Raw genomic sequence first — 25,090 nt, 5'->3', positions numbered from 1 at the left:
ATTATATAGAGACTCTGTGCTCTTAAGAGTACTTTAAAAATGATGGGTTTTACAAAGAAAGGCTTAAAAGCATTTACAGAAGGCAAAAAAAGGGAAAAAGGAATAAAAAAAGGGTGAAGGAGGTGTTAATGGTTTCAGTAAGAGGAGGAAAAAAAGAAAAAATAAAAACAAAAAATCCCCCTTACTTTGATAATGTTAAATAGATGCCAAAAATTACTCTTTTTACAGCTTCGCTTTGGTAATTTAAATCTTTTCTTAGTTCTTTTTATTTCCATTCCCATAGCTGTTCTTGCTAAGATTATTACATATAATGTAATTTTGATTGCTTTAATGGAGTGGATTATGAGTCTAGTCAAAAACAGAAAAAGAATGGAATAAGGAACAAGAAAGAGAAAAGCCTATGTGGCTTTGACATTTGCTGTGATTAAACCACTACAACCCCATTAGCCATGAAAATATCTGGAAAAAAGATTAAGAACAAAACCCTGTACTGGTGTGAGTAAACTGTGTGTAAACATGAATCGACTTGTTTTCTTGGTAAATGTAATATTAAAAAAAAAAAAAAGAGAGACTCTGTTGACTTAGAAAAGATAGTAATCTTTATCAGTAAAATGATATGGTAATTTAATTCATAAAAAATCTGAAGAGACATTCGAACAACAATTTTTTCTTTTATATTTTTAAATTACTGCTTTTAATGCATAATTTCCATATATCACTCTATATTATAGTAATTAAAATGGTGGTTGAAAGGAAATAAAATGATGATCAACACATCTATTAAATGGAGGAATATATTTCCATATCCAGAGGGTAAACAGAAAAGTAACCTATTGTAGAAAAAGGCCTCTTGATAAGTTGTTTTCATCTCTGCTCTGTATTTTACAAGTTGCAGAATTCTACCACTATAAATGCTTAAGCAGAAATCACTTATTTATTTTGAGATTAGGATTTAAGAGCTCCATACCATTTTATGTAATGTTTTCAAATGAGTGCCTGCCACAAAATGATGAGTATTGAGTACTTTAAATTACTACTAAAATTGCCTGAAGGTAGATCAAACATGGTTGGTGCCAGGAAACTATGCTATCTAACTCAGGTAATCACTGTTGGGTTTGGGTTTTTTTCCTTTGTTTATTGGATTTTATTTTTTTTGAGCATACTGATTCCATCATAAATATTTATTCCAGTCTGAGCCAACCTGTATAGTATTTAAGCTTCTGTTATTTTTCCTTTCTCATAGACAATTCCTTCCTCTCTTCTTCTCCTTATTTTTGCTACAGATAAAGATATGCTATAGGTAGTCATTTACCCAAGCAAATAGGTATCAGTAGCATCCACATTTGTGATGGAGTTCATTGCAAATTTGTGAGGTACCACCAGGATCCTGATGGGATCCTTTTAATTCAATTTAAAAGATGAATAGAACACCTGAAGTCTCTCTAGGCTTAAGAAACTTCTAAACTTAAGGAACAGTGTGATTTAGAATATATTTGCAGATATTGCATAACGTGATTATAACAAAGTAAAACATCGACTTCTGATAACTATTTCTGATAACTATTGAGATAAGAATTCTCAAATATTTCCATATTGAGTATCATAATATCAAATTAAAAAATTTATTAAAATATTTTGGTTAATTTATTTATGTTCTGTGACTTTTCTTTTTTGAACTGAAACTTTGGAATGCCAGAAGAAAAAAGTTCATTTAACCATAAAAATAAAGTTGTTAAAGCTGCTTGGAAATCAATTAAAATAATAATATTATGCTATCAGCCTCTGTATAAGGTGCAATGACTGCTTTTCATTATTTTAGAGTCAAGTATGGGTTTTACCCATTAGGAAATCATTATACATTTCATCTGAGTGTTGCAATGAAATTCAGGCTACCATTAATTCATTCACATCCATTTCAGATCATTATTTTCCTTGGGTGTATTAAAATAAGTAAGAATTTTGCACATCAGTAAAGAAGTTCTAGATTCTCATTTGTTATACTTGATTTTTTTATATACCATCTGTATATAGCAAAACAGAAGGGTGTAACTTTAGCTTTTAAGGACTTTTAAGGACTTGAAAAATATGGACAATGTGTTATGCAATCTTTTCAAAATGCTGATATCAAAAAGAATATACCTACTTTTTTCCTAGAAAAGTAGCTTGGGTAATTCAAAGACTGATTTCAAGTTTAAAAGCAACACTTAGTTTATTCTTCACATGATAAGTTCTTTCAGCTAATATCAAACATTAAAAGAATTTCAAAAGAAGAGCACTACAAAATGAGATACTAAATGTATCTCATTTTATTTATATTAATGGACAGAATTAGATTCTGTCATATTAAACATTAAAGAAGATAGTTCTAGTGTTCATATTTAATCTTTGAAGTTAAATCTTTAATTGCTTCAATCATTAACTGATCTTGACCTACAAATGCTACTCTTACCAGACGTGGCCTTTGTAGTGCAGCAGGTACAGCATTACAGTTCCCCTTCAGAACACCTGAGACAGTTTAACACAAGACTGCCCTGAGGTATACTCTACACTCCCGCTTCCCAAGTGCATCTTGACCATGTCCCAGGTCTGTCTATTTTGTCAACAGCATTGCATGACTATGAAATGTTTGGGTAACAATAACTCCCAGATCTACTTCTGTAATATAAGCATCTTTCCAATTACTCTCTCTTCCCTCCATGTGCATGTTACTGTTTCCTCCCAAGTAGAATATCTTGAATTGTTTTATAATGATGTTTTTAGGACATTTTTTCTCTCTTACTGAGCTTGACTCTGCGTTCCATTCCTACTTGATTCTGTAGCCATGTTCTTTCAGTTCCTCAGCATCATCTGCAAACCAGTTCAGCTATCCAAGTCGTAATAAAAATATTAAAAGGTATAGGACATTTGTCAGATAGAAAGTAAAGCTCTGAAGGACCCACCTGACATTTCTTCACTGTCTGCTTTGAATTATTGATACTCTTCGGTATCATCTGTGTGCCAATATACTAGTATTTTTACTGAGACTACATCCCTTCCTCAATTTTATATTCAGTTTAAGATAGAGAACATAATAACCCTATTTTGTGTCTTAAATTAATAATATAATAGTAATAATAATATGAATTTTTAAGATAATAATATGGCTTCGTGCACTTCAAACAACATTGTCCATATCTTTCACCTGCAAATTCAAGGATTCTTTCCATATCAGTTTAATTCTTCCATTTTAGTATTCTTTTCCAACAAAACGAGAAATTAATATGCAACTGTGACTCCTGAGCATCAAGGACTCTCTGTGATGGTGTCCTAAAATAGAAGACATAAATGAGTAGCCTAGCTGGAGTAGCAACATTTTAGGGTTGATGTAGATGGACGGATATTGCTAGTGCTGACTCCTACACAAATTGTTTGAAATATTCTTCACCTAGAGCAGTCCCCAGAAATCTTTAGAACTGGACTTTCTTATAACTCTTAAGAGGGATTCATGTCTGACTTCACAGTTCGAAGTAATATGCACTTACGGTTATTATTGGCTATTGAGTAGTTAAATAATTGTATTCCCTGCGGCAGTTATAGATTTAACGATTACACAACACTGACTGGATTTTTAAAGATCTAGCAAATACTCATCACATGAGCTCTGTAGTGAAAGCTGCTTGAGTAACTAGTATTTTATACGTTTTGTATTGTTCTGTGGCAACACAATATCCTAAGTGCAATGACTTAGGAATAATAATGATCAAATAGTCAAAGAAAACATGAGATTGAATGAATAAAAGGAAATCATAGAGTTAAATGATTAAATTTTCAGCGTGTTTTGATATGCAATTCTGGGCTTGACAAAACCAGATATTCTTAGTAGACAAAGATTAACATAATAACCAGTATCCTGTTAATTATTACTACTATATTATTGAAGGTCATAAATTAAGACATATAGACTATACCTACTGCAAAATTATAGAGAAAACCTTTCATGCTTTGAGAAAAGCTACAATTGTCTTCCTTCACCAAAGAGAATTTTAGAATCTATCCAATGGATTTATCATCCAATATTATGATCTTTTAATTTATAACAGTCCTATAGAGAACAAGGGATTTAACTTCTTTATATCCTCCAGAAGTGAAGATCCCAAAGACTAGCAACCTGTTAAAGTGTTTAACTCTTTTTAAATATAGAGATTTTGCTCATGTCAGCTTATTTCTCTTTAGGGTGATAAATAAAGCAGAAGATAAAGGAATAAAAAGACTGAGAGGTCTTCCATAGGATAGGAAGAAGCCAGAGATCATTGTCAATCCACAAAGTGAATCAGATTAAGAAAGTGTCACAGTTTGCCCAAGAATCCAATAGGATTGATATCTGTAGTTCTGCTACTAGTACAGAAAATAATATAGGTAAACAAACATAAAAACACATTGAACAAAAATATCTTAAAAATCTTTATTCTTATTATTATTGTTTCCATTTTCATTGTGGATGATTGAAATAATATACATTGCTTTCATGTCCATTAAAGTTTTGTCTAACAGATATCCTGTTTGGTCTTAAAAGGAATAGGACTTTTTCCCTTTGCTGTGTTAATTATGTCTTCACAAATGTAATTCAATTCCAATGTCTATTTTGTCTTTCACTGGATCTCTCATTCTTCCATTTCCTTTTGGAAATAACATTTGGAAATAACATACAGAATAACCTTTAGAAGCAAATGTCAACAGTGTAGAAATCGTAGCAATAGTTGTTATCTCCCTCAGCTGCTAGACTGCATGCAGTTTTATTCCTTGTCTTGAAATTCTGCAGTCCCTCTGCTCTCAGGTTTGACCTAGAAGTACCATATGTTCTCCATCAAAAAGGAGATTGATTACTCAAAAGGGACAGCTGTCCCATCCTTTCCTGTTGAGCAAGGTTAGTAGAATATTAACTATTATTTAACATTAACATCTAGAAAAAATAATTTAAAAAAACTTTAAAACAATGTTCTTTACATGTTTTTTCTGATCTCACTGTCAATTCCAGCAATGAATAGGCTGTCTTGCCTTGCTGCCTTTTTATTGTTATCCTCATGTGATTGAATTTCTTCAGAATACTCAGTTGTCAATCTAAACAGTCTTTCAAGTTTGCTTTCTCTGGGAAGCAATATTCACATATTTTCCTCCAGCTCTTCTTCCAATTTCTCCTAAATGTGCTTCTCTACTTTCCTTTTTTCTTAAAACCAATTCAGCAGGTCCCACAGAAAATCAAGGTATAGTCAGAAGATGAAATGGTACTTCTCTTATATGACAAACTCGGTTCACTGAGAAGTATCTTTTCTAGAGTCATTGATTTACTTTCTTGTCATTTTTCTTACAGTCCATACGGAGCTCTTACAGTTTAAAATTAGACAGATATGTCAGCCTACCTATGGTACTTGGCCTCAACACCAGATCAAAGATTTGCAACAAGATACCTCCAAATCTACTGCAGCTGTCACCAGGACAGTTTTTAAAAACCAAAGTAACAGAGGAGATTATTTTAACCAAAATTATTCTTACTCCTTGTGTCACTGTGCTAGATTCCCAAGATTGTAAAATACAGTCATCGTGGCTGTATCTTCATTTTCATGCTGAAACAAGGCTCCTCTGAATGGCGTTGTGGCTCCAGCAGCATTTTTTTCAGAGGCAGCTCTTTCAGCAAATGTCAGATCAAGGGACTGCTTTTTTTCATGAACTATCACCTACTGTCATTTTACACTCTTACTGTTCTCTCAAGTGCTTTCAATGTCAGAGAGGCTGTAGCTGTTTTCAGCTCCCAGTCTTCTCCTCTGTCATTGAAATTTCTAATGCATGTCAGGCAAGAGCAGAGATATCATCCATCATAATCTCTGTAGATGATATGAGTTGCTGAGTCCAGAAGCCCAGCAGAGCTGAAGCTACTGCAGTCCAGCCAGCAGCTAGCAGTTGTCTGCAAATTGCAACGAGTCACTGGCACATGGACTTGTGACTGTTCCTAAAGCCACAGGCCACAGCCCCACTCCAGCTAGTGGTATAGACCCATCACACACACACACACACACACACATGCACACGCACACACACACACACACACACGTTCAGTTGACTTCCAGACCCCATGATCTCTCTGGCAGTTGGCTGGGACACCCTGATACCTTCAGCTTCCAGGCATTTTACCTACACACTGTCTAGTCCAGCTTGACATTTGCTACTGATTGCACACTGACTTGCATACCCACATTCAATCTCGTTGCTGGCACCACAAACCTGTGTAACTACAGCTGTACTTAAGCTACTGGTGTTCAGCCCTCTGCATACACATGCACAGAGGATTGTAAGGCCCTCATCCAGGTAGAAATGGATGTGAATGAGAGGATGGGGCAGACTGCACTGATGGTTTGTACCTGAATGCAGGGCATAGCCAGGTCATCATACCCACCATTTCCAGTTCTGAGTTCCTAGAACTCACCAGTTCCCAATCAACTGTTGCCCTTTGTCCCCTCAACCCTCTCTTTTTCTATCCTTGTTCCTCCCTAAGTTACCTTGGTCCTCCCTTTCTCTGCCTTTCGATCCTACCTTAAATATCCCATAATAATCCTTATGCAGTCCCCAGATCCTCTCTCCCTGCATCCCATGATTTGTCCCATGCCAGAGGCAGTGACTTCCCCCTTGTTCTGTGACTCCAGAGAGCAGGACAGTGGCTCCCCTGCCTACTTTGTGTCTCTGTTCTCTTTCATGCCTGTTGTGGAGAGCAGTCTTTCATCACATAACCTAGCACTATCTTAGGCTGTGAGTTTAGCTTAGATCATAATGTGTATCCCAGTGAAGCTACTGAGAACTCTTCGGCTGACTATCATTCAAAAAATGTAAAGAAGAAAGTGCTTTATAAACTGAGGCTCTTATGTATGGTGAATTGCAGCCTTAAGGAAATTTTTGCATTTTGTTAAGTGTGTAGTAGAAGCTTCAGTAAGGCAAAATAGTATAAATACATTTGCAATACTGTAGGATCATTCACTAATAGTGGCATGGCTTGCCTATTCTAATGTTATGCTGTCTATCAGTGCACTAGAGTGAGAGTATAACAGCAAACTAGAGTAATTGGGGAAAAAAAAAAAGCAGTGTAATCAAACCACTGAGCTACAGTTATAGATTCTACAATATTCTGATGTATTTCAAAACACAATACTATCAGATTTTTCATTGCATATTCTGTTGCAGTATAATAAAACTCATGGAAATACAAAATATATTACCTCAGACAAATTAAATTACAGCAAAAAAGAGGAAAATTATTTTAAAATAAACAAATGGTTTAGGAAAAATGGTTGACATGATATTGGTTTAAATTTCAGTTATTATTTTTTGACAAAACTTTGATTATCTAGAAATGTTGTATATACATTTAAGTTATTTATGGGGGTTCTTATTCAACTCTTTTTGAATTTAAAAGATTATTCTAAATATTGCCCGCTGAAAGAAAAAGAAGAGGAAAGATAGAAACTGTGGTGCGACAAAAATTATGTCCTGAAATACAGTTGGCTTTTGGTGAGATAAATCATTTCTTGTGCACCTTGGTGAAATTTTTGTGCATTAGTATACTATACAGATCTTCAAGGAAGGACGCAAGAGGCTGCATACTTTAAAAGACTCCGAGTGGCACAGGAAGCAACATTTTCAAATTCAAGGTTACCAGCACAGCAAAGCTAACCGTTCCTAAAAGCGCGCTATTCGAGTGTTGCATACTAAGTCTTTGTATCTTTCACCTTTAAATTAGAGAGTCTTCCTTTTCTGGAGAACAGAAACAAGACAGCAACCAAATACAAACAACAGGCTTTCTTCCAGCCATTCTTTTCCCTGGTTAAGCCTTTCAAACTCAGAATCTTAATGCACAACTGGAAGTTAATTTTGTTTCTGAATGAAGCCTTTAATATTTTTTCAGATGAACTTCTATGCCTCCAAACCACACTAGCAATGTGTGGACTCCTGTTAGAATTAAAATCATCACAAATTTCTTTCACCTCTTGTTTTCACAGGATTTCCGGTTTGGACTATCAGACTTAATAGAATTCAAGAGCTGACTTAACTGTCACATGTTAAACTGTTTGAAGCCTATGCTCTCTGAAAAGATTGTGTGTCCTTGTTAGTAGTCATTTTAATTTAACTGAACACTCTACTGTTACTTACTCTGTTTCAAAGGATTAGAAAAACTACAGCTTTTATTCTTAAATGGACTCATTTATTCATTTCACTCACCGTCTTTATCTTACACAGACCAGATTTACAGGCAGATAATGATGGCATCTGAAGTTTGCTTCCCTTTATGGTTTGCATAAAGATATTACAGAAATCAAGTCTCAGGGAGCAAAATGATGTCATTATTCAAATGAAATAAACCCTGACAGTGGAACATAGTAGTCCCATCTTCAGTGTCTCCTTCTTGGTAAGAAGAATGAATGATATTCTCTTTTTTTTTCATTTCACTTTATATGTGAAAGTAATTTTACCAGAAGGGGAAAAAATTGTCTGAAGTCTCCCTACCATGAAGCTTGATAGGAGAATCTATTCATGATGATTTCTTTTTATTTATTGTTGTTGATGATGTTGTTATTGTTTGTTTTGTTTTGTTTTTTAACTAGCAAAGAACACTAATGTATGATGTGCTTGCTTCTTACCTCTGAAGTGGAGTTGAAATGTTTAACTTGCATTTTTGTGTTACAAGGAAAGAGTACTTTAGATTAACAATAAATTTATGTACACTTGCTTAAATTGCTAGATAATATTCAAGTGTGAATTAAATGATGTAGGGGAATGCTTCTCACTCAGAGCTCTTTCCAGATGCACTTTAACATTCAGTGACTCAGATGATTGAGCCGTGGCTTTCATTCAACCCTTGTTTTTTTGGTTACAGACACCAATGTAGGTACATATAACCCACACTGTAGTGCATGGAGAATCATTACTGCATTAATTTGAAACTATCAGGATTTCTGTTGTTGACTGGGGCTTTGTTCCACTTATTTTCTGTTCTAATTCTGGGACATGAATGGATGCTATTGAAGGAGGCATTTAACAAAAAACTAGAGACTCTGTAATACATATTCCTGTTTTACTTTTTTTTTTCTTTTTTATTCTTCTTCTTTTTTTTAATCAGAAAGCTCACATTTTTTTCCAAATCCCAAATTGCCCCATATTTGAGTCCTCAGAGTCTATTTAAGTAATTTTCATATTCAGGCTTACCCAATGTATCTGTGTTCCATGCATCAGTATGAGAAGCTTCACTATAAGAGTTAATAACCTTCCAAGACTCATCAGTGACAAGATTTTCCCACAGCTATTCTTACCCTGATCTCTCCATATTCTACAGCAGGGAAGGAAATCTTTTATTTACATTGCCACAGAAATAAGATGCAAGTTGCATTCCTTAGATACTATTTTAAAATTACAAAACTGTAATTACAAGAGGTAGGTCAGAACTGTTTTCAACTGTTGGAGAATGCACAGATCCGTTTCAATTTAGGGTTCTATAAAATTGAACTTTAAATTAATTTGCACATTTCTGTTTAGCAGGCAAGAAATGCTATTCTGCACAAGGTGTCCAGCAGCTCTCAATATGGCACATCTCCCTGTAAGTAGTACAGCTAATAGTAGCTGCCTTTTTGTTTATATTTAATCATGGAATATTGGCATGTGTTTCCAGTCACTGCTCCCTTTTTGCTCATTAGATTAGATCCTGTTGTTCTTATTAAATCCTATTAAATTTACGAAATGCATATTTTGATTCCTTTCTAAGAGAAATTAGATCTATGTGACAAAATATTTTCTTCTCAAAAAAAGGATTTTTTTTCATATGCACTAACAGCTTTTAAGCAAAATTTAAATGTATTTGATGAGTGGTTAAAATTTGACAATGAAGACAATGATTTTATCTGTTTTGACTACATCAAATTATTTTCTTCTTTTTCCTCTTTCTTTGTTAATTTTGTTGAATACCTCAGTGAAATAATTTGTAGTATTTGTTTGTTGCACTTTGAATACTGAACATCATATACATGAGATATTCATGTGAGTTTGAGGTCTTCACTTGATAACTCTGGCCTAGAAGAGAATAAATCAATAAAACTTTGTATAATGCTACGCAGTGATGACTTTAAAAAGAATTTTTGAAAATACTTCATTTTGAGTATGAAGTCAAAATGAACTTTTTTTTTTTTTTTCCTTAAAGTTTCTAAGGACGTTTTACTCAAAATGAATACCACTTCAGTTAATATATGTATATATATACACATACGCATACACACACACACACACACACACACACACAAAAGAAATTATTGGCTTACTTAGAGCAGTTATGTATGCTGAAGATGGTATTACACTGAAGGTTGGTTTGATAAAGGACATAAGAAAGTAGATAAAGCCAATAAATGGTGAAGTACAGAGACAAAGGGCAAGCTGGCAACATATTTAGAGTTCTAGTAGACAGATAATAGACATCTTTAGGGAGATGTAGGAGGAAGTATTTACACCTTGATTTCTGTTTTTTCTGACTATTCTAAATAGGATTTTAAGTCATAATTTGTATCATATTTTTCAGTGGAAAATTTTTTGAATTATGAAAATTTTTTTTTCTTATTCTTTCTTCTAGGGAAGATATCAGAGAAGACAGAGGAGACTCAATAGCTAAAAAACAATATAATGAGTGCTAAAAATAACCCCTACATGTATGCTTGTATGGAGGCTGATGCTATAGTGCACAGATATCTTTTCCCATTTGCTGACTTTTAGCATCAAGTTATAGTTTGGTGTATAAGTCTGTGCACATATTAAAGATGAATAAAATATTCAGTAGCAGCAGCATCTTCCTAGAAGTACGATTGTTATGGGATCTGTATTTTATGGAGCTAATTCTATCTTTATATATATATATATATATATATATGTATGTATACACACACACACACACACACACACACACACATATAAAACATCTATTTATCATCAGTTAAAACAGCCTTTAGACAGCAGTTCTCAGTCCTGTTAAAAATGAGCATGAAAAATGGTGTATCCCAATACTAACACAATTTGAGTATCAGATTTTATTTCCATGTTTCATCATATTGAGTTAATATAATATTACAATTAGTTTTTTCTTCCTAACAGGAAAAATCATGACGTGATTATATCTTAAACTTGTGTTAGTGAAAACCTATGATTTCAGAAATCTGATTAATTTACTTTTTATCCTCCAAAAAATGTTAATATGGAAAATTTGAATGTTAATATGACTGAATAGTAGGGAAAGATTTCATTTAGTCTTTTAATTCCTTTACCCTCTTGAATTAAATAAATAAATAAATGTATGTATATACACATATATATGTGTGTGTATACACACACACATATGTATCTATAATCTTATTCCTGTGAAAAGATTCAGAAGACTTAACATCCCAAAGGCATGAATGCATTTGGCCCTTGCATTCATGCTGTTAAACGTATACCTATTCATTATTCACAGATGAATTGTTATTACACATTTTTGAGGGTTTTGCTTTTCTTTTCTTTATACATCTAGTCCTCACAGTTTAGTACTTTTTATAGTACTACACTGTCAAACAGGGGACTAGTAGGCTATCAGGAGGGAAATAAAGAAAAATCACTGAGCTAGAATAGAGATTAAGAACAAAACAAAACATCTGCAGTGAACTGAAAGACATAGAGACTCAGTGTCGTTATAAGAAAATGTTAGAACTGGTATAAGTCAAGATAAAGTCAGACACTGTGGCCTAAATTTTCAAGCTGGACAATATAGCGGAAAATTTAAAGAACAGTTTACACACATACTCAAAACCTCTTAAAGCAGCATATTTGCTTTAAGACTTTAAGTCCTATCCACTACTCTCAGACCATGGGAATTATGACTCATGCACTCCACAGCTTCTGTGCAGCAGCTCATTTTTTTGCACTTCCTACAGACAGAAGCTAAGTCAGAGCCCAGCAACCCAGTAGTATGTGGTTCCAACTGTATGTGATTCTGGCTTTACACCACAGTAAATTTTGATATATGTCACAGTGGCAATCCCATTTTCCAAAAGATTTTGCTATTCCAGGTTGTAATCTCTGTGCTAAACTAAAAACATTGTTTAATATTTTTTTCACAGTTTCTTTCTCTATTTATCAACTGATTTTCTCTTTTGTATTGTCATTTTTAGTCTTCATCACTTAATTTATTGAGAAAACAGAAAAGAATAAAAAAAATCAAATAAAAAATAACACAAACCAAGTAGCCTTTCACATGAGACTTTCTGGTCAGACGTTAAAGCAGAGAAAATGCTTTGCACAACTTACTTTTGAAGCCTTCCATAATATGGACTAAAATGTAGGCTAGTATCAACTTTATGTACTCCATAACCCACAGTGTGTTTTTCAGAGATCTGTCAGACAGTTTTAGCATTAAGTATTTGAATATTTTTTTTCCTTCTTCTGTGTAACATCTTCTACTTGTCTGTATTGAGTTTTGTTTTATTGGTTTCAGACTGTTTTTTGAGAATTTATTGAGATCACTTGGGATCTAAACTGTTCAAAATTCTTGTAGCCTTTCCCAGTGTGAATTACCCATGTTTTTCTTTTGTATCATGAAAATTATTAATTAGAACAATGCACCACCTGCCAAATATAACGTCAACCACTGTACTAATGACAGTTATTTTATTACTGTTAGTTTTATATGCAAATCTATTATAATTTTATTTTCTTTCCATATTTTTGTGGTTAACACGAAAGTGTAACGTACTGATAGATCAAAAGCTATACTAGATATATTCTATTCCCCATATGTACTAATCAAAAATTTACTAAATTAATCCAGCCATGATTCTGAGATTAATTATAGTTTCATAATGAACAGAAGATCTCTGTGGAGTACTGTGCCTTTAAATTATATTGCTTCTTCTGAGCCATGAAATCTGTACCAGAATTTTAAGATTTACTTCTCTGGCTTTTCAATAGACTGCATCTTATTTTTCTTTTCTTTTTTTTTTCCTTCTTCTTTTCTTTCACATGTGCTGCTGAACATTTAAGAGTAGCAAATACAACAGCTTTCTGGAATTTTGAATGAGGGCACCATGTCTCTATTTAATAATTGAAATTAAAAGCTTAGGGCATAAAACCTTACGTCTGGGGGGGGGAGAAAAAAAGAGTAGATGGTTATGAGGCTGATTTTTTGTTTTGTTCTGTTTTGCTTTGAAATTTTAGCTCATGTCCTACTTTGTGCTTAGCTTCATAGCTGTACAGTGTTTTGCAGTGAATGAAATCTCAGAAAGAAGACAAGCTTAGACAAGCTTAGACTTCAGCATCGTTCAAGTATGGTCCAGTATTTCTTGTCTTTTGCTGCCTTAGAGCATATTTGTGCCACATGATATAGTGCAGAAACTCTCAAATTAGTGTGAATCTGAGTCTGAGTTTTATGAATCCATGAAACACAGCAAAGCACTAAAGGGAAGCGGATCTGGATCTGTGGCATATTTATGTTTACACTGAACCATGTAATTGGTGCTCTGCTGTTTGTGAGACTGAACTGGGTTTTACTGAGGACTTTGTTTTCCAAATCCACCCATCCCAAATGCATAGTTAAATCACAGCAATCACAGATGTCTCTGTATCTATACAGGAGGCAGAGCACAAGAGCAAAACAGAGCAGAGATATATACCCACACATTTCTATTGCAGATAAAAAATTACTATTACAGTATAAAATCAGATCTTATCAAGAGATTTAAAGTCCTACATGTTATCAATAATTGTATGTACATCAATACTTTAGAAGAAATGACCAGCCAAGAAAAATCTTTTCCCTAAAAATTGCGTTGAATATGTTTGCCCTGTTCTGCACATAAGGGAAATACATGAGTTGTCCAGTTCCTATCACTACATCGAGATATTATTCTAGCTTTTCAGATCTTGCTGCAACTTATCCGTTTTTCTACATAAAAATAACACAACAGAAAACAAAGTAGTGCAACACAATGTGAATTGCATTGTTATAAATACTCTTTATACCCTGAGATCGGATTTAACACAGCATTGAGGATACCTGTAAGTATATTCATGTAACAATTGCATTTTCAGCTCTAACTGCTATACAGAATGTCTCTGTATTCTTCTGAGCCAATTATGATCTATACTCTAAAGAGTAGTGGAATGGTTTTATTCAATGTTTTGGCAAGTCGAACAGTTTTCAGTTAACAGCCTGATCTATTGTTTTTGGAAGTATATCAAATTTAACTACCCTGCAAATATTCTATTTTCAAAAACAGATGTTGAGATATATTGTACATGTGTCAAAAGATACTATATATATTCTAGGCTCATTTTCCTTCTTTTCTTCCATGGTTTTCTTCCTGCAGCTTTATAATTATGTTAAATCTTTGTCTTCTAAATACGAAATATTCTCACAAGTGGATATTAAATTGTATCAATTTAATGATATGCCAACCAATGAGCTAAAATTGTTTCTTTTGTTTGAAAATCAAACCCATATTGTACCTATGTCATGCTGATGTATTATAAAAGAGAAAGTTAATGAGAAATTTATATATAGCTCTGTAATTTTTTATGCAGCTTTACAGAAAGTAAAAATAATGTATTTTCTGTCCTCAACAGTTTGTCCTATCAGCTAGATTATGATACACCTACAAAGGAATGACAGGAGAGAGAGATAATCTATATATGTAGGGGACTGTCAAAAGTATAGCTGTAGGTGCAGAAAAATATACCCAAAGACCCTGAGAAAATTCTTAGAGGCTGCAATCAGGCCCATGATGCCATCACAGCTCTGAATGCTGTGATGCTCTGGATGAAGTTTAGTATATTTCATCACATGTGACAGTATCATTCCACCTCACCAAGAAGCACTAACAGGAAGAAATACCCCTAGAAGATTACGCAAACTGAGTTGTTTTGTTTGCTTATTTGTTTGTTTGTTTCCTATTTAGAGTCTTTTTAATGACCATGGTACTCAAAAGATCTACAGTACTTTAACTACTACCAGTAATAGCCTTTGGAAAGAATCATTATTGACTTTGCCATGCTAGTATAGAGTAGCATGAGTTAGACTTGCCTTAAGCAACTTAGGATTTCATAAGACACTGTGCCTACTTGGACCCCCTGCTGCTGCAGTGCACCTTCACATTTCACCAGTGCTGGTAGGGGACTCTAACACAATCTTCCACATAAAGCGCAGGTATTCCGTTAGAAACAATTTGAAAATTCACTGCATTAAATTCAAGAAACAGCAAATGAAGAGCAAAATAACAGTGAAAAAACAACAGTAGGAAAGAGCCTAATGGAATCTTTTTTAAAAAAATTGAAGACTGATTCTTACACTAATGTAAAAAAAGCATACATGATGCCCACCAGAAGATAATCTCTATGATCTTTCATCTTACACATTTTCTGTATGTAATTACCATCTCCATAATGATTTTACTCACACAGCTAAATACAGACATGCCTACAACTTTTCAGAAGTAGCCTCAAAAAATAAAATCAGCAGTTGTGGTTTTAAAGTCCTTGATAGTATGTGCAAGTTCTATGTGTCCATAATTACTAACTTCATTCTCGGGAATACCAGTAATTATCATTTTGGCTATGAACACTTCTCTGTGAATTTTAGGCAAAAAAAATTCAAGAGTTGAATTGAAAGCTGAGGATTATTATCAAACAGGTGATTTAATATTTTTAATCAGTTTAAGAAGGAGGCTAGGGAAGCTTAAGCAGTGGGCTCTTGAAAATGGTTGGAGTTGCTTTCCCACCAGTAATTCTTCTTTGTGAGGCTGCAGTATTCACTGTAGCATTAGCAGAAGTAGGCATTGTGATGGTTTACTTTTGCTCTCATCCCATGATGTTTAGTATCTATTATATGTAGCCTTGCCTCCAGGCCTCTCCCCACCCTTTTCTTCTGAACTGACCGTGCACTTGTAACTGGCTCTGTCTCCTGCTGTTCCTGACTTGGCTTCCTGTGAGAACCTCAGGCTCATCTTTTTTTTTCCTGCTCTTGCTCAGCACTGTTGGTGGGACCTGTGATTCACTGACTGGTGATAGCCCATCTTGGATCCAGAGGGATACACTGTTGGTGAGGCTACAGCCCTGCTTGTGCTGTGATCACTTCCAAGTCCCAGCTCATTTTCTTTTGTGGAGCATCCCTGCTCTTACTGCTCCTTGGCACACCTGATGATGGTAGATGTTTCCCCCAATTGCAGAAACATAAAATCAGATTTTATATGTGTGAAGCACAGTAACTCTGGGATACCAGTCTGAGCAAACTTGCAAAACTGAAAATTGCTAATACTTGTGCATCAGTAAAGAGACTAACATTGTCATCTCTACACTGACACTGTTGTCTGCACCACATTCCCTTTCTGCTAGCATATCTGCCACCCCAGTTGACTTCAGAAGAGAATAGAAAGCCAGACCTTTGGAATGTCAAGACTCCACAAATCGTACTTTGTTATCACATACTTTTGTATTTGTGCCAGGTGACTTACAGCAGAATGTAACACAGAACTTCCAGCTTGCACCCAGGCAATCAGTTGACTTACAGCAGTGCTGCCTGAAGGAGAGGGTCAGAGTTGAAGCAGCAAGGCTTAAGCAGTAAGGCTTTCCAGCCATGCCTAAAGGTGAATTGGGCAGGAGCTCTTGGCAAAAAGAGCAAATGGACTTGATCAGCAGTCAATGTCAAATGGTTCTGAATCAATTGAGCACTTTCCTATGCCAGCTGAGGGACTGCAAAACCTATAGTCTGCCTGGGATGCAATTCTCCTTCCAGGGATGATAATACAGTCTCTTTCTGTGAACAACTCTTTCATTCTCTGCTTGTACTGCCCCAAGTAGAATTCAAGCTGGGAAGTGTCCCTTTTGTTAACCTATGTACATCTAAAAATACTCCATAAGAACCTATGTAGGTGGGGTATTTGGGGGTTTTGTTTTGATTTTTTTGTTTTGTTTTTAATAATCATCTGGGATCTGCACACTGTAAGTGAAAGAAAAATAGAAGAAAATAAAAAAGGAAGGAAAACAAAAAGAAGCAACACCATGGACCATGACTTCAATCACCATGAAACATAAGAATAGGTGTGTCCTCACTTTACCCATGTGAAAAAGCACAGCTTTCTCTCACACACTCACGTACTTTCTTTAATTTGTTTCTGTTTTCCTTACACTGTCAGAAACATATATTTTTGTCAGTCATCTTTTCTGTAAGTTTCTTTAGGATATCTTACAGATTCTGGGAGACAACTTTGTAAGTAGTAGAAATCATGTGTTACTAATAACTGTTTTTAAGAAGCTCTATAACAAAATATATATGTCTGTACAATCCTATATTATATTTATTTCTGTGAAATAAGACTCTAAATTGATGAATATCATGATTTCTGTCTAAGTCTCATCGGGAATTTGAACTTTAGCCTGTGTACTTGCTACCCTTAGCCTTAGAGACCCAAGATGTGTAGGAACCGTTGGCAATAATTTCACCTAATTGGTTTAATTTTTGCACTCTATTTGAGTGTGCATGTGGCTCCTAGCCCTACACATAATAAGAATTCTGACAAAAATAGGTGAATTAGCTGTTAGAGAATTTTATCTTTTCTCGTCTTGAACAGACATGCTACAGACTGCTTTAATTTTCTTTTCTGTAACACAGAAAATGCAGTTCTTTCCCTCGTGCTTTAAATGGTGGCTTAGAAGGCAATTAAATTCATTTTTGTTGCATTACTCTATAAGTATAAAAGACTGTAAAAACACGTGGTTGCTGCAGGGACTGAATTTTGAGTATGAGTTTTAAAAGTAATCTTAATAGAACTGGCTTCCTGCTAAGTGTGACCACTCTAGAACATTTTACCATGGCGGAGATGAAATCAGATCCTTTTGTAACAATATTTCAAGAAAAACAATATTCAGCCATCACACAATTTGTACAGACACTTGCAGTTTCTTAATGCAGTGCACTGTACCTACAAGTAATATAGTATGCTAAAGTTTCTGCAAATAAGAGACAGATTTGGGATCACAGAAGAGGTAATACGATCTTCCTCATTCCCATTTTGATATATTACATGTTGCATGTGACATTTTGAACTTCTACAGGATTTGTTTCCAGGTTATGTGTGTAGAAAAGAGGTCATATTGATGAATCACAGGCTGGAATTCAGTGTCAAGATCAGAATTTTCCAAATGGGAGTAAAAGGGTAATGTTGATAACATCGTGTGATGCATTTCAAACATTCAGTGCCCTTGACATTCTTAAAATGGTCTGTAATGTAAAATTTTGCTTTCACACAGACTATACAAGCTGACTTTAAAAACAACTTTTTTTCTGGAGACAACTGGTATTGGTATTTTCATCCTTAAAAGAGGACTTTTAAAAATAAATGTAAAGAGTCAAGAACATTTTTGTTTCTGGGAAGAGATACCAGTTTATAACATCAGGAAACACTTTATAGACTAAGTGAGATAGGCTTAGATAGATATATATCTTGTAGATTTTGAGGAACTCCTTTCTACTAACAAGCACTTTGAAGTGTTGTGCCTTTTGATTTAAATATTTTAACAATATTAAATTTTTTAGCCATCTCTGCCTTAGCTCTGAGAGCATTCACTTTTTCTCTTAAAAATTCATTCTTAAAGCTTAGTGCCAAGGAAAAGTACTTGCCCTTCAAAATGAACTCACTTGTAAAACTCTTCATCCATAAAGTAAGCCTGGGTAAATGAGGCTCTCAGTGAGACTACCTCTCATCTCAAATCAGAGACTCATGTCCTCTGCTTTACTTCGTGTTCCTTGAGTCTGTCACCTCATTCATCTGCTTCAATATGGCTGAAATGGCATGTTAAACCTTGTGCTGCTTCTGTTTTCTTACAACTTCTGCTGCTGTCTATTTTATTTCTATAATAACAAGATGATTTTATGGCTGCTTTTGAACATTGATGCTTGCACATTTGCTGTCTGAGAGTTATAGGAAGCCTTAAACTATTTCCACCCTTTTGAATCTTTTCCTGCTTTGTTTAAATAAACATAAGAGATCACTGTATTTTGGATCTGGATACTGCAAATTATATTTTACCTTCTTAGATTTAGCAAGAGTCTTCAACTCTCAGATGCTTCCATGAGAGTCACAGATATATGTAGCCATTTTTTTCTGTTCATAGGACTGAAGTGAAAGCATATATTTTACCTAATCATGGTTTGTGTTGCAGTGTTTGAAACATTTATTATTATAATTTTACTTCTTGTTGATATTTCATCAGAGATGCAAATTAAGAGTGAATTTTATTCTAATCAGCTCCCTTTTGGCTGGGATGAAGTCCTATCTTGAACCATGAGATAGGAATTTTATCCCAGGAAAAATGCTTTTGCTACTATAATTTACTAATACTGAGTCTATTGTTTTCCAAAAAATCTTAATCTTCTTTCAGAGTAAATTCAGATTACCTTCAGATAGAGATGAAGAAGGAATTAGGAGAGCTGTAGTATAAAGGATTAGTTTCAGAGTTGGAGTCAAAGGCTTGATCATGGGCAGAAGCTGTGCTTATGTGCATTCACTTAAAGGATTACCTGAAAATATTGGCAAAGCTGGAAGAGGATATAGGATCACAGAAAGATCATGCCATTTCCTAATTTAAAGTGAATGGTCAGTCACAAATGTAACAGTAACTTTTCTATTCGATTGTCTCGCCACTAACTGCTCTGTCTTTTCTTTGCTCTTATTTTTATATTTTGTTAAGTTTTTACCTAAGAAACATTTACAGATATAGAAAATATTATGAAAGGTAACATTTTTGTGTATCTTTGTTTATATGTATGTGTTTTCTTTAGGGATGCTTTCAGTAGACCTAAAACTGGAGAGAGATTTTTACTACTGAGAAATAAAGCTATATTTAGGAATTATAATTAAAACTTGCAAAATCTTGACCTTGATTTTTTCCACTGGATCTAACCTAGCTGTTCTTTAAAAAAAGTAAAAAGAAGAAGAAGAAGAAGAAAATGAAAAAAAAAATGTATATATATTTATTTATTCTGTCCTTTGCAATGAAAAGCTAAAATAAAAAAGGGATATTTTTTGGTACCTCTGTTAAAAGCGCTGTTTAGAAGAGCAGTGGTGGTTCTTCAAGAAGTATAATACACCAGCTTATTTTGGCTTTAAAAGCCTACTGTTAAAATAGATTAACTAGACCCACTGGGATGCATATGCAGAAGGCTGGATCTTTGCTGAAAATGCATATAAGATTTTTATTATGAAAATGTAATGAATAAATAATGAAAAACGTGACAGTCTATTGATCTGGTTTATTTTTATATATTATTCATGAAGCTAGTGGAGAAGTATCTTGTAGTACAAGCCTGTATCCATTCAGGATAATACATTTCTTATTCTGTAGGTCCTGACCTTATTCCCAAAAGCAGATGAAAGCAAAAGCATACCAAAACATTTTGTAGTTTATTTCTTTAACTCATCTTTATCAGTATAGCTACTATGATGATCTGAAGAAAGGGGAAAAAAGGATAATTTGAAGCTACATGGAAAATTAGAAGTTGAAGTCTCAGATGGTGTAGCCAGTGCAACAAAGAGTGGGTGTGACTTGGGTTGCTGACTGGTGATTTACAGTGCACCATCATCAAGATGTGCACCTTTCTCGGGCGGCGGATAAGACCAGCATCCCTCAAATCAGCCTTCTCTTGGTTTTTTACTTTTTTCTTTCCAGTGGAAGATGTTGTTTCTTTTGTCTCCTATTCCCTCTCTTCATCTAAGTTTTCCTTCCAAATTTTTTTTTATAAACAACTCATTATTTAATGAGCAGTTCCGGTCAGCTCTCTCATACCTGAAATTTTATACTGTGTACAACTAAATTGCTACTAGTCCTTTCAAGTTTAGCCCAATGAAATGATTATTTTGTTCTTTAGGACTTTATCTTCCTTGGTCAAGTCTTTCATGGGATTGTTCATTTATGTTTGGGATGTGTTAACAACCAAAGGAGAGAGGGAATAACTCAAATCTGGGCACTCGTGGGGAAAGACAATTGACACTGAAATCTTTTTTTTAGTGTGCTTGATATGCCCAGCAATTTTTACTAATATGAGTTTGAACCAATTCAGTAAAGTTTCTTATTCTGTAATCCCATCTCTATGCTATATGCTACTCAGTAATCCTATGAGCTACTGTGATCTGTGTGCTCTAAAGAGCCAGCAAAGAGATATGGAACAAAAGGTTAATCAGAGCATATCTGAAGTTGTTTTAATATAGTACGGAAACTAGGACATGTCATAAAGAAATTAATCTCTGCCAATTGCTGTTGTTATGCTCTATCTTTGCCATACTGCACTTAACACAGTTTACTTGGATCATATAGGCAGCTGTACCTGCATATATGAAGCTTCTCTATATAAGATAGCACTTCAGTCATCTAAATTATGGTTTCATCTTTTGTCTAACAATTTCAGACACACAAAGATGGAAAATGAAGTTAGGTATCTATCCTGATTCAGTGGGAGGAAACAGCAATTAGAAATATATATTCTATTTCTTGTCACAAAAGAGGAGAGAAAGGAGAAAATCACTGTTAGAAATCAGAAGTTATGAAAAACAGAACACTGACATTAGAATGCATTAGGGAAAAGTTAGTGGTTGAGTCCTGAGGTTAAGAAACAAAAAACATCTTTTTCTAAGGTGCTTTTTCTAAGGCTTTCGTGAACATACATATAAGATAAGGATTTTCAGTAACTATTTCTGCAGTGTATTTAGTAGGATAAGCTACTCATATCATGTAGAGATAATAGAGAATTAAAAAAATTGGGTGTAGGGCTAACACAACACTAGAAAGAGAATGCAAGTTGGCCCATCTAAGCTGAAATATCAGTCTGAGGTCAGTATTTATGAAAGAATGAGGCCTAGCTGAGATCCTCTAAAATTTTTTACAAAATTTCAATAAACCTCAACTTTTAGAGAGATTGATCTGCTTTGTATGTATATAAGGGGATATATTTCAGATAATTGATTAATCTAAATACTTTTTTAATCCAAAACTTTTTTGGTGGGGGGTAAATTGTGGAATAATCTTTTCAGGTTATATTAACATAGTCTATCTGACTTTACTGAGTTTGGGGATTCATGATTTTAGAGTTTAGAAATATAATGAAATAAATCACATATGAAATTTTTGCTTCTTATTGCTATGCAATGCTTATACTCTTTTGTAATTAATTTTTTGGCTGTAATTAAGCCAAATACAATTTTTACTATACAGATGTGAAAATTTCACAAGTTAAAGTTCTAGACCAGGCTCTCAAGTGTGTTTTTAAATGTAGAATAAGAATACTATGAATTAAATGAATCTTCATCAATTTATGAAAAGTATCTGAGTTATGTTTTAAATGAAATATATCTGCCTAAAATTACTGTTATAGTGTACAATGAGAAAAGGGAGAGGCAGAGGGCTTCAAATATTTTTACTCTGTGTTGGGACTGGCTTTTACTCATCTTGGCTTTGCATGAATAACTGTTAAAAGCGCAAAGCAGCAGTGAATTGATGTATCTTGTATTATTCAGATAGAACTATTTTTTGTTCTCTATTTGTATTTTGAGCTCTAAATTGTAAAAGCAGCTGCAGAACTCTGAGGAATTTTCATTAATCTTTGTGTCTCTCAAATGCTTGAATGTTCTCTCTGAGTGAAAAACCCATAATCCTTTTATTTTTCAGACAGAGTTTTCTGTCTGATAGTCTCCACACAGACACAAGCAAATCTGAGGCCTCAGACAGTTTCATTATTCAATGACAGCATATGCGATTCAGGCTAGTAATTCTACCTCTGCATGAAAAGTGTTTGAATTTTATTTTGCAGGCTAAAATTCTCTGTATGCTAAACCCTGCATAATTATATGCTATGTAACATCCAGGGTTGGGAAGGGGAGCAGAGACAGAAAAATAAATCCAAAGCAATGAATTCAGCAGTTTCCTTCCAAGAAAGAAGGAAATCCTCAGAAAGAAAGCATACAAGAAATAAACAAATTGTTGAAAAATAGGATCCAAGGCATTTGCCAGGGTCTGTCTGTCTCATGATAGAGACTATTTTTCCTCCAAACACATACTAGTTCCTTCTTTCAAGGAATTCATAGGGAATCTGATTCAAGAAATCCAATACCATCTGTTGTTTAACAGATGTAGATGTTGTTAATGGTGAGATTTCAGTTCTTGGAAAGGATAATATAGAAGCCATTTGGCAGTCAACATAAATAGTACCTGAAAAGATGGTGATATGAGGAGCTGAGCTCAAGAAGTCTCCACACCGACACAAGCAAATCTGAGGCCTCAGACGGTTTCATTATTCAATGACAAACCTATACAAATTGACTATAAGGTTTTAAATTTCCTGATGGTAGCTTTTAGGAAGACAAAGATCCTTTAATTGCAAGGCTGGATTCCTACTGTTGTGGCATGCTTCATACCTATGTGTAAGTGGTTCTCGGAAGGGCACTGCACTAGAAAACATCTTGAGAGAAATTTTGAAGAGCTTCTATCATGATTTTGTCTTTTATGAAAAACGTTATATGGAAAATTTGGTGTGACTTTTTGTAACTTCAGTTCAACTGACTGCTATGACGGCCACTGCAAAGAGTAACACAGAAGTGATATAGCAAAAGGGATCTCATTATCTTACAACACACGAAGTAAATAATTAATTTCTACTGAAACTCTTTTTGTTTATTTTTTTAACTGGATGTTATAGCAGCCATGCAGAAGGCTGGCCCTCAGCTGTGGATCCACTAATGAGATGACAATATGAGAAGCTGTAAGGTGTTACAGAGAGCAAAGAGGGTGCAACGGCTACACAGCTAACCAAACTCAATAACGCTGACAAGACGGCAACTTGGGAAATGACAGAAATAAAATACTCTGTAATAGAAGCAGATAATAGCATGAACTGCTGATCAAGACAGGAATTACAAGGATAGCTATGTCACAAATACCAAAAAAGGTGCTAAATCAACAAAATTAGAATCAAAGGCAAAAGAATAGATGAAGTGGGCTGCTTGTTTGGAAATAAAAGAGAAAGTGTAATTAAGGGGAAGAATCTTGTAAGGGGAAAAGAAGGCCAATAAGTAGCTACTTATGTCAAGGTAAACTGATAAGTTTTTCCCTATGACATCTCTTAGATTACTATCTCAATATGACAAACACTGAAATACAACTTTCTGGAGGTCTTTAAAATGAAATAAATAAGAATTGAAAAATTTTGGTCTTAGTTAATTTGTTTACTTGTTAGAAAATTTTGTCCAAAATACAATTCTTTGTCTTTTAAAATTGTTAAGCTAAAAAAAAAAAAAATATTTAAAATGAGCTTCTGAACCATGAAATACGTGTTTATTAAATCACATATACTCTGGAGGCATTAATGTGGAGTGTGCAGGTATAAGTGAATTTATACTTATGGATAATTATTTCTGTGTATAGAAATTATACTTTCAATATATTTTTAGGAAGAAGAGAATTATATATAGAAAAGAGAAGTATTAAAATGTAGAATTAAAAATCATGAAAATACATGAATGTAGTGTTCTACATACGTATATTTTCATGATTTCCCTTTTCTCGGCACGAGCTACTGAACAAACAATAGATAAAAAAATATGAAAGCATATCATCTATCTTCCAGTAAAAAAACAAAGTCGTAGTTGAAATACTTGTGGTGTTGGACCCTTGCCTCTGATCTTACCATTTGACATTCTCTTTACCAGCCTGTGATTTGAAGTTCTAGATCTAGACCTCCTTTCAAAGAAAAAAAAGAGTCATTTTTTAACTTAAAAAAAACAAATATACAAATGAAAAAAATAACCTCTTCCCATTTTTCTATATTACTGCATTTCTCCCCCTACATCTAGATAGAAGCCACCCTTTAAAGCTGGAACTGGTAAGCTGCTACAGTTTAAAGTAATTTTGGGGCATTTATTTCATGCCTTGTGTCTAACAAAAGCTTTAAGTGTATATATATTTTACATTAAAAATCCTTTTCAACTGCCTGTTTGAGGGGGTGCATTCTATATGTCAACATGCA

Source organism: Rhea pennata, chromosome Z (assembly GCF_028389875.1).
Source record: "Rhea pennata isolate bPtePen1 chromosome Z, bPtePen1.pri, whole genome shotgun sequence".
Taxonomy (NCBI): Eukaryota; Metazoa; Chordata; class Aves; order Rheiformes; family Rheidae; genus Rhea; species Rhea pennata.
Note: the sequence above shows the minus strand (reverse complement) of the source record.